Below are 8,511 nucleotides of genomic sequence, written 5' to 3'. Positions count from 1 at the left end.
TTGAATGATTGATATTGGCTGAATTGGAGAGGAGAATCACTCATTGCTCTGATACCATATAATTAGCAGAGTTATTGACGCTCTATGTCACTGTTATTAGGCTTAAAACATAAACATATAGCCATAAGCTAGGTTACATAAATTAATGATAAATTCATATTATCAAATCAAATTTTGAGATTATTCTAAGATAATAAAATCCTTAATCCTTAATAATAAGAAAATATTAAAATAAAACTAATAGAAATAGATACAAGGCTATCCAGGGTTTCTATCATGAAACTCATAGGGCCCAAGCCTATTAGGCGCTGAACTCCAACACTAAGTAGACATACTCATTCTTCATTTAACATTTTATAGACACTAACTAAGGTCAAGTCAAAGGGGAAAACCTGAGGCTTAAAATTGATTCCTATAGTAAAGCCTCTTTATTAATTTAATTATGCATGTAATTTAAAATGATGTTACCAAATAGGTTTTTTTTTCATATTTGCACTATATGCATATTACTTGTCATTTATTCATATATAGATATCTTGGTTATATGTGGTGTGAAATTGTACATTTGAGCTAGGCCAAAATATTGGTATATCAATAACTGTGTCTATATGGATTAATATGGTTTGTTATTTGGAAAATAATATTTAAACCTCCCTTATAATTTTGTTAAAGATGGGTTGAGAGTTGAAAAGTTTATATGTATGGAATGTAAATGTTATAATGCATTGTATAGGTGGTCCTAAGTCATTTGAGTGTAGCCTAGGTGTTGGTTTAGGCTTTTGGCACTTAGGGTGGAGTTTGGACACCTTGGAAGTGGTTTAGTGTGAAAATATAGTTGTTTTGGTTCTGGATGTCCAACTTTATGATATGGTATTATTTGGAAATGAAATCAATACTATTAGATGGTTGTTATAATAAACTTTCTATAGATACCTAGATTACTCAATCGAATGAAGATTTAGGGCTTGCGAGAAGTTTAATCCCCATATCTATCATGACACCAAGTTGCCGTCATTAATTTTGTGTAATATATCGCTATGGATGGCACCTTCACAATATTACACATCATAGAAACAAGACGTGACATGTATGTTTCGCTTGATTGTGGTAGATAACCTCTATGTCATCACCCTCGACTAAAGGTAATCTACTGCAGTGGATGACTTATATTTTTAGAAAATGAGAGGTCATCAATCGTGGCGTAAAGGTGATCTGTTGCAGCAAATGACCTAAATTTGTGGAAAATGAGATTTTATTTCGTTTTAAAATGTCTTTTAATCTTCCTAATTGCTAGTGATATTCTTGTCTTCCCTTTTCTAGGAGCCTTTCAACCTTCTACTGGCTTAATAAATTTGGCAATAAATTGTTCTTCATCCATATTCCTTTGCCTAAGGTCATAGAACTCTGCATTATTCTCATCTATGAAGATGGCTAGAAATTAATGGTCAAAGAACTTCTTAAACCCTTCCCAAGTCAATTAAAATCCATCAAATGGTTCAATACTCTTCCATCATTACTTAGCCGTATCAACAAGCATTATTATAGCCAAGATCATCTTTTATAGACAAGCATGTCACAACCATGAAGATAGTCTCAAGGTAGCCTACTCTCTCTACCTCTTTAACTTTCATGCTTCTATTGAAGTATGGTGAAATGAATATAGACAAACTCTTCCATGCTTAATCAATAGATACTTTAGTTCTCATGTCAGTACCATTACCCCCAGCACTATTAGAGAGATTCCATACTCTTGTCATGTCCCTCTTCTTCCTTTTCCTCTTCTCTATTACCCATACTCTTACTTTCACAGTGATTCTCCCCAAGAACCTTTTGACTTTTCTCTCCTTTATGTTTCCTCGGCTTAAGGTCATGCCTTTGAATGGTTTTAGTAATCTAGAACATCATATCCCTTAGTTTCCTTAACATGGTATCATTATCTTGAGGTGATTATGGTTGCGGGTTCAGATTGAGGTGGATATTGTTGTGGTTTAGGTGTAGGTAGGTTGTTAATAGTGACAATTTTTTGGTTCCACACCATCTCTCCCCTCTTAAAGAATGGAACTAAAGATACAAAAGTTAGGACTAAGTTAAAAGTAATTCTATGAAAAGAGAAAAGAACATGTAATATATATATATATATATATATATATTGTCAATATTAATATATGTACAATGCAAGATTCACATATCACACACACTAGTCTTCAAAACTCAAGGATATGATACCAAATTATAATACTCACCTAAATTACATGTAATGCCCACCTTGACATTACCAAGATAACAATCTAATACCCCGTTGTGATAACCTGGATTAATTAAAATTTTAAGTAAAAGTTATCACAACCTAAGAGTTTAAAAGTAAATAGTTTAAGATATTGGGATCCCAAGAAAAACTCTTTTTGAAACGTAGTTTGAACTTAAACTATAATTTAAAATAAGTTAAAGAAAGCAACAAAAGCATGGAAACCAATTAGCACTTGAAAACAAACTAAAACAGTCTAAAAATTTTCTAAAAACTAGCCTATTCATTGTGGCGCAAGCCACACCTGCCACGGTAAATGGCATAGAGGGATGAGTCCCTCAACGTGCATTGTGTTGCAGCGTGATTGCCTTGTACTTGTTGTCATGATAGCACTTCAAATTTTTTAGGAGTGCATCATTTTTCCATCTAACATCTAATTTAAGTGATTTAAGTATCCACACGAAACTCTTCAAGCCCTCTAACTAATGGTACTAATCTCACACTTAAATAATCATCTATTAAAAAGATAAACACTCAAACCTAAAGTGATCCGTTTTTAAACCATAACACATTTAATGGTGTCCAAAACACACTACCTAGTGCCATTAGCTTTGGAATTACTTTTACCAACTCAAATAGGCCACACACAACATATTACGTAGATCATATCACAATAATAACCATCTATTCAAGAAATGACCACCAAACCTCCAATTCACAATAGCTAAAAAGAGGTGGATAGAATTCAACATAAACATAGCTTTGGTCCTCCCACCACATAGTTAACACAAATATATTACTTACACTAGTATCTCAACTGTACACAATCATTTAACTACAAGCACTATAATTTTAGGCCAAGATATTTACACATTTCATATATTCACATAAAAGTGATAACAAAATCATAAAATACTCCTAAGTTGACATAATATCATGGCATATTTGTTACAAAACCAAAATACATAAGGGAAGAGCTATACAAGCAAAGCTTTTCACTCTTCAATCATTCCTTCCTTTCCTTTGCCTTTACTAGAGCCCTCACTTGTAAAATATAACTACGAGGTGAGATAAACATTTCAGTAACAGAATAATTCACTATTATTAATTAACATGCACAATTATAAGGGAGTAAAGAGAACATACACACAAACTTGCATTTAGCATAATCTACATAATCTTTTTGATCATCATCAATTTCTACTCTAACATGATCATTTTACCATCCAAACCTTCATATCACCCCGACTGAAAACTATAGGCTCTTGGATCAAGTGCACATTCATAATAGCCCAAGCTTACCTTCAATGGTAGGATCACCTAGTTAAAGGTGTCCTATTCCATTTCTAGACTATGGTTTCCCCTATCATACAAGAATCATTGTGTCGTTACTCCAACACCTCGTTATTAATGCTAAGGAGTATCAATCTTCAATGCCTTATCCTACTTGGATATTAAGGAGATAATCTCTAACATCGTATCTTACTAGGCACAAAGGAGATACATGCCATATAAACTTCTACTACTCCTTCCTATGGGTAAACTCTTACCCCTTATCATGATCATGCTCATACATCTCATACATAACATATGTTTGTGTCCACATCACATTTAACTCATATAAAAAACTTTTACAAATTTTTATCATTGGAAATCATTTCAAATGCACAAAACTCTTATTTCACAATATGTAAAGCTTTTAAATCACATGTGAAAAATTTACATATCTATTTATAGATAGTTAAGCATTTTAATCAAATAGTATAAATTATTCTATTACCTCAACCATTTTGTCACAAAAAGGGTTACTGTGGCTCAACATTAGCTCCACACTTTTTCACTCACACAATAACACTCAAGCACACTTAATCTACGTAGTTAACTAATAATTATCAATTACCACTTTGATTAAACCTCGAAGTCACCAGCTTTTAAGTACCCATAATACTTAAAATCTATATTTAACAACATTCACCTTTTCAAAACACTTCAATAATCCTATTTAACATCCAAACACTCTAACATAACCAACCATCTATCTATATTTTCCCCAAAGCCATCAATTTCCATATAAGGTTTATCCAAACCCTAACTAAAAATTGTAAATCATCATAAAACCCATAAACCTAGGGTGAAAGGCTTGATTTAACTCTACAAGACCTTAATTAAGTTAATGGGTTTATCCATTACCTAAGAAAACACAAAATCACAACCCCACAACACCTTAATCCTTAGAAAATTTGAATATAAGGAGAGGGAGAAGTGAAGGAATCTTACCCAATGATGATTCAAGCTTGCAATACTTTCAAAATGACCATAGGATCATGCCCTAGCAGTCTCAAAAGCCTCCTCCTTCTCTTTCTCATTTTCTTTCTTTCCTTTCTCTGGTTTTTAGCTTGATCGCATATCTAATATATGTAAATTTCTATACATATGCTATGATGCATTGGCTTGTTTACCATAACGCATAGCACAAAGATGTCCACACACATTTTGAGCTTTTTCCCCTACCATAGCCTTCTTATACTTTGATCTAGCCCTCTTCAAAGGTTGTCCGATGATCCATTAGCTACATTAGTCTCCCAAAAGCATCATTAATAACAAAATTTACTTGAAATTACTATTCTACCCTTATAATCAATTAAAATCCCTAATTTAAAGACTTAGGATGTTACATTACCTATTAATTAATAAAAAGTTACCATGGTAATTAATGATAAAGTCCCCTAACAATTGACCATTACTATAGTAGCAAGGAATAACCAAGATTACAAAGAGTTAAAGCACAAAGGTAAATAGAAAACACTTTTTAAAAATGGGATGCTAAGTTTAAAAACACATTTTCAAATCCATTTGAGCTGAAACATCATAAATCATAGTATTCTAACAAACAAATGCAAGATATGATCATAAAATAGAATCAAACATCAAATTAAGGACCAAACAATTATTTTACACCAATAGGCACACATGTTGCAGTGCAAAGAATGTTTACCATGACTGATGACATAGCAAGTACATGCAATAACCAACCATAAAATCTACCACATCCAAGAGGCTTCATGTCATAAACCATAGTGAGGTGCACATATATCATAATGCATACTACATCACAACATACCTGGCCCAACTTCTAGCTCTAATATCTAATTGAGGTAGTTCAAGTACCTATTAAAGCTTATCTTAAGCTCTAGCTATTGGCTTTGCTTCAATTTCAAAATCATATCATACGAGGGAATTGGATACCTGAGATCATTTAGTCATGATTTTCCACTTTTAACATAGCATAAGTGTCCAAACCCTTTACTATAAGCTAAAAGCTAACCATAGGCCTCAAACCACACTCAATTGACCTAGACCTACTCATACAAATAATAAATTAATGCAAGAAACTATTAGTATATCACAAATTGACCTCCCAACTCAACAATTCAAACATAAATCTATAGGAGTCAATAATGACAACATTTCTAATTCTTAACAACCATTTACATTTCTGGTCATATTCATAATATTCATTAATAAATTCACCAGCCATAACATAAGCCTTTATGAGCTTGGTTCATAAAATTAGCTAGGCATCACAACTCAAAAATACAATCAAAATGCATATTTTGTCCCTTAATTGGCAATAAATAATGTACAACATTCTAAAAATTAAACTCATATTAATCAGACTAATAAAGGGTAATTAAGTAAAAATTGTGTGGTATGTGGTTAGAGGGGACTAAAGAATGTTTTAAATTGTGTTTCTAGCCAAAAGTTCAAGTCTAGAGTGAAGTTGGATCACTTAGACCTCAAAAAGGGAGAAAAACAAGGAGGAATGACTCTGTGCTAGATATTGCAGTACGTGCATCATGTGCCACAGTGCATTTGGCCAAAAAATGAGAAGAGATCATCTTTGTGCCATATGTTGTAGCATGTATAACATACGCCACAGCATATAAATCAATTTTGGTCATATAAGCTATGGGCCTAAACCCATTAGCTTAAAAATAGTTAATGAGAGTTATTTGAGTTGTTTAAACTAAGGATTAAAGGTTTTACACATTATTGGTGGTTTTTGAACATTATTATCTAAAAATGGGTAATAAATATGGGTTCCAAAAGTAGTTGAAAGTCATTGATGATAGCTTAAGAGTTTAATTAAGCCTATGGTCACTAAAATGAGTTGATAAGCCCAATGATTAAGCTTAAATGCAAGAGACTAAGGTTTTGGGTATTTATAAAATTAAATTTGGAAGTTAGGTTTGTGTTAAATAGTGATAGATTAATCATCCATGCACCATTTTGAACTTGACATCAAGTTTGGAAGAAAATTTGTTTGAGGAATAAACTTTTGACCTCTTAACAGTTTGAAATAACTGAGGAAAAATCTATTTTGTGTAGTTATTTATTAATTAATTTGAGTTTTCAAAATAATATGTTTTGAACATAAATATATTAATTTCACGAAGTGTATATGTGATTGATGAGAAAGAACCTAATAAGATGCTATTAATTTCTTGAGATATGATTGTGTAGTTTGAAAAGGAGTGTATATATATACATATAATCGCAAATACTATGTTAGTGATATGAAGATCATTATTGTGAAGTGATTGAGAAGTACAATATGTTTGTAAATATGGAAAATGTTATATGTGAACAAATATATGATGAATGGAATATGATGGTGATGTGATGACATGTGGAGATATATGATACTCACATGTGATAGGCTATTATTATATTAAAAATAGTGAATATGCTATTATAGATAGTCCATTCACACAGATGAACCTTTATTTGATTTATAGCCCACTATTTTAATTAGAGAAAATAAGAAGGATATAAAGAGGAATTGATCATGCATATTATCCGACATGTCACCTAGTTGGTAAATTTATGAAAAATCATGATTATTGAATTGCCATTATCATATGGTTATTAGTATTGTGACAATGAGCATTGTAATGTGACTGTGTAATGTATGATGATTGAGCACATTTATGTGGGATTTGAGATAAGTGTGTTTATGTGGTTATGCATTTGTATTTCATATACATATGTGCAAATATCAATTGATATGCAATTGCATAGGATAGATGTACCTTGATTATTGAATGTTTGTACTCACCCCTCTCTCTTAACATTTTATAGACTCTGGCTTAGTTGTGGATAAGGGAAAATCTCTAAGGGCTTAGGAAATTTTATTTTGTGTAATTACAAAGATGTTGCCAACTAAGGATTGCATTCTTTTGTTATACTTGCACTATGTTAGATGTATGATTGGTTGTTGTATTTTGGGCCCTCTGAAATCATTATATGTGAATTTAATTATTCTTAATAGGGCTAAATACTAGTACAAGTATAAAGGGAACTATGATATTGTTGTATTTGAAATTAAGTGATTAGATGCAATGTTAGACTTATCCTTTTTGCTTTTGGTATTAAAGGATTAAAGGTTAAAAATGAGATATTATTATTATTATGTGTATGTGGTGTGTTGCACAGGTTATTCTACGTTTACTAAGTTCGATTTAGGTGTTAATTGTAGCTTTTAGCATATGTGTTATGTTTTGGACATCCTCATGTTGTGAAAAGTGGAGAAAATGTATTTGGATGTCTAACTGTATTGTGTGAAATTATTTGGAAGTAAAACCTGTGTCATTAGCTAGCTTATGTAAAATGCTTTCTGTAGACACTTAGATAATCTTGATCAGACATCAAATGTTAAATGAAGAAATAAGACATATTGCAAGTTGCCTATGGATGCTATCACATGATAGCACATTGCTATCAAACATTGTGTAGTGCATTACAGCATATGGCATCTACACCGTAGCATGCGGCATAAAGAGGAGTAAGCTGTGGTGCATGTGCACATGCAATAGTGCATCCTTTTATTTTCATTCTCACTTGATGTCTTCAACTAGTTTTGAGGCTTTTTGACTACCAAATGGTATCCCATGCTTCTGTACTCATATTTATCCTATTTTGGACTTATCAAGGTCTTATTGAATTGTTTTATAAGGTTCTAGAACTTAGGATCCCAATTATTGAAAGAATTACTTTTAGATTTTGAAATACTTTTACATAATTAACCATGATTAGGTAATCCTTTTAGGATTAATTCCAATGATTACCAATGATGCATTAGTTGTGTATTGGATTAGTAAGGGTGGCCTTACATGATGCATAATACATAAATCCTCTACACATAAAAGAACTAAGATGCATTACAAATATATTTGCTAATTGCTTGTCTTCGATTCCTTTCCCTT

The sequence above is a fragment of the Prosopis cineraria genome, unplaced genomic scaffold, assembly GCF_029017545.1.
Source record: "Prosopis cineraria cultivar Desert tree isolate PC_DT_omini unplaced genomic scaffold, ASM2901754v1 PC8, whole genome shotgun sequence".
NCBI lineage: Eukaryota > Viridiplantae > Streptophyta > Magnoliopsida > Fabales > Fabaceae > Prosopis > Prosopis cineraria.
Note: the sequence above shows the minus strand (reverse complement) of the source record.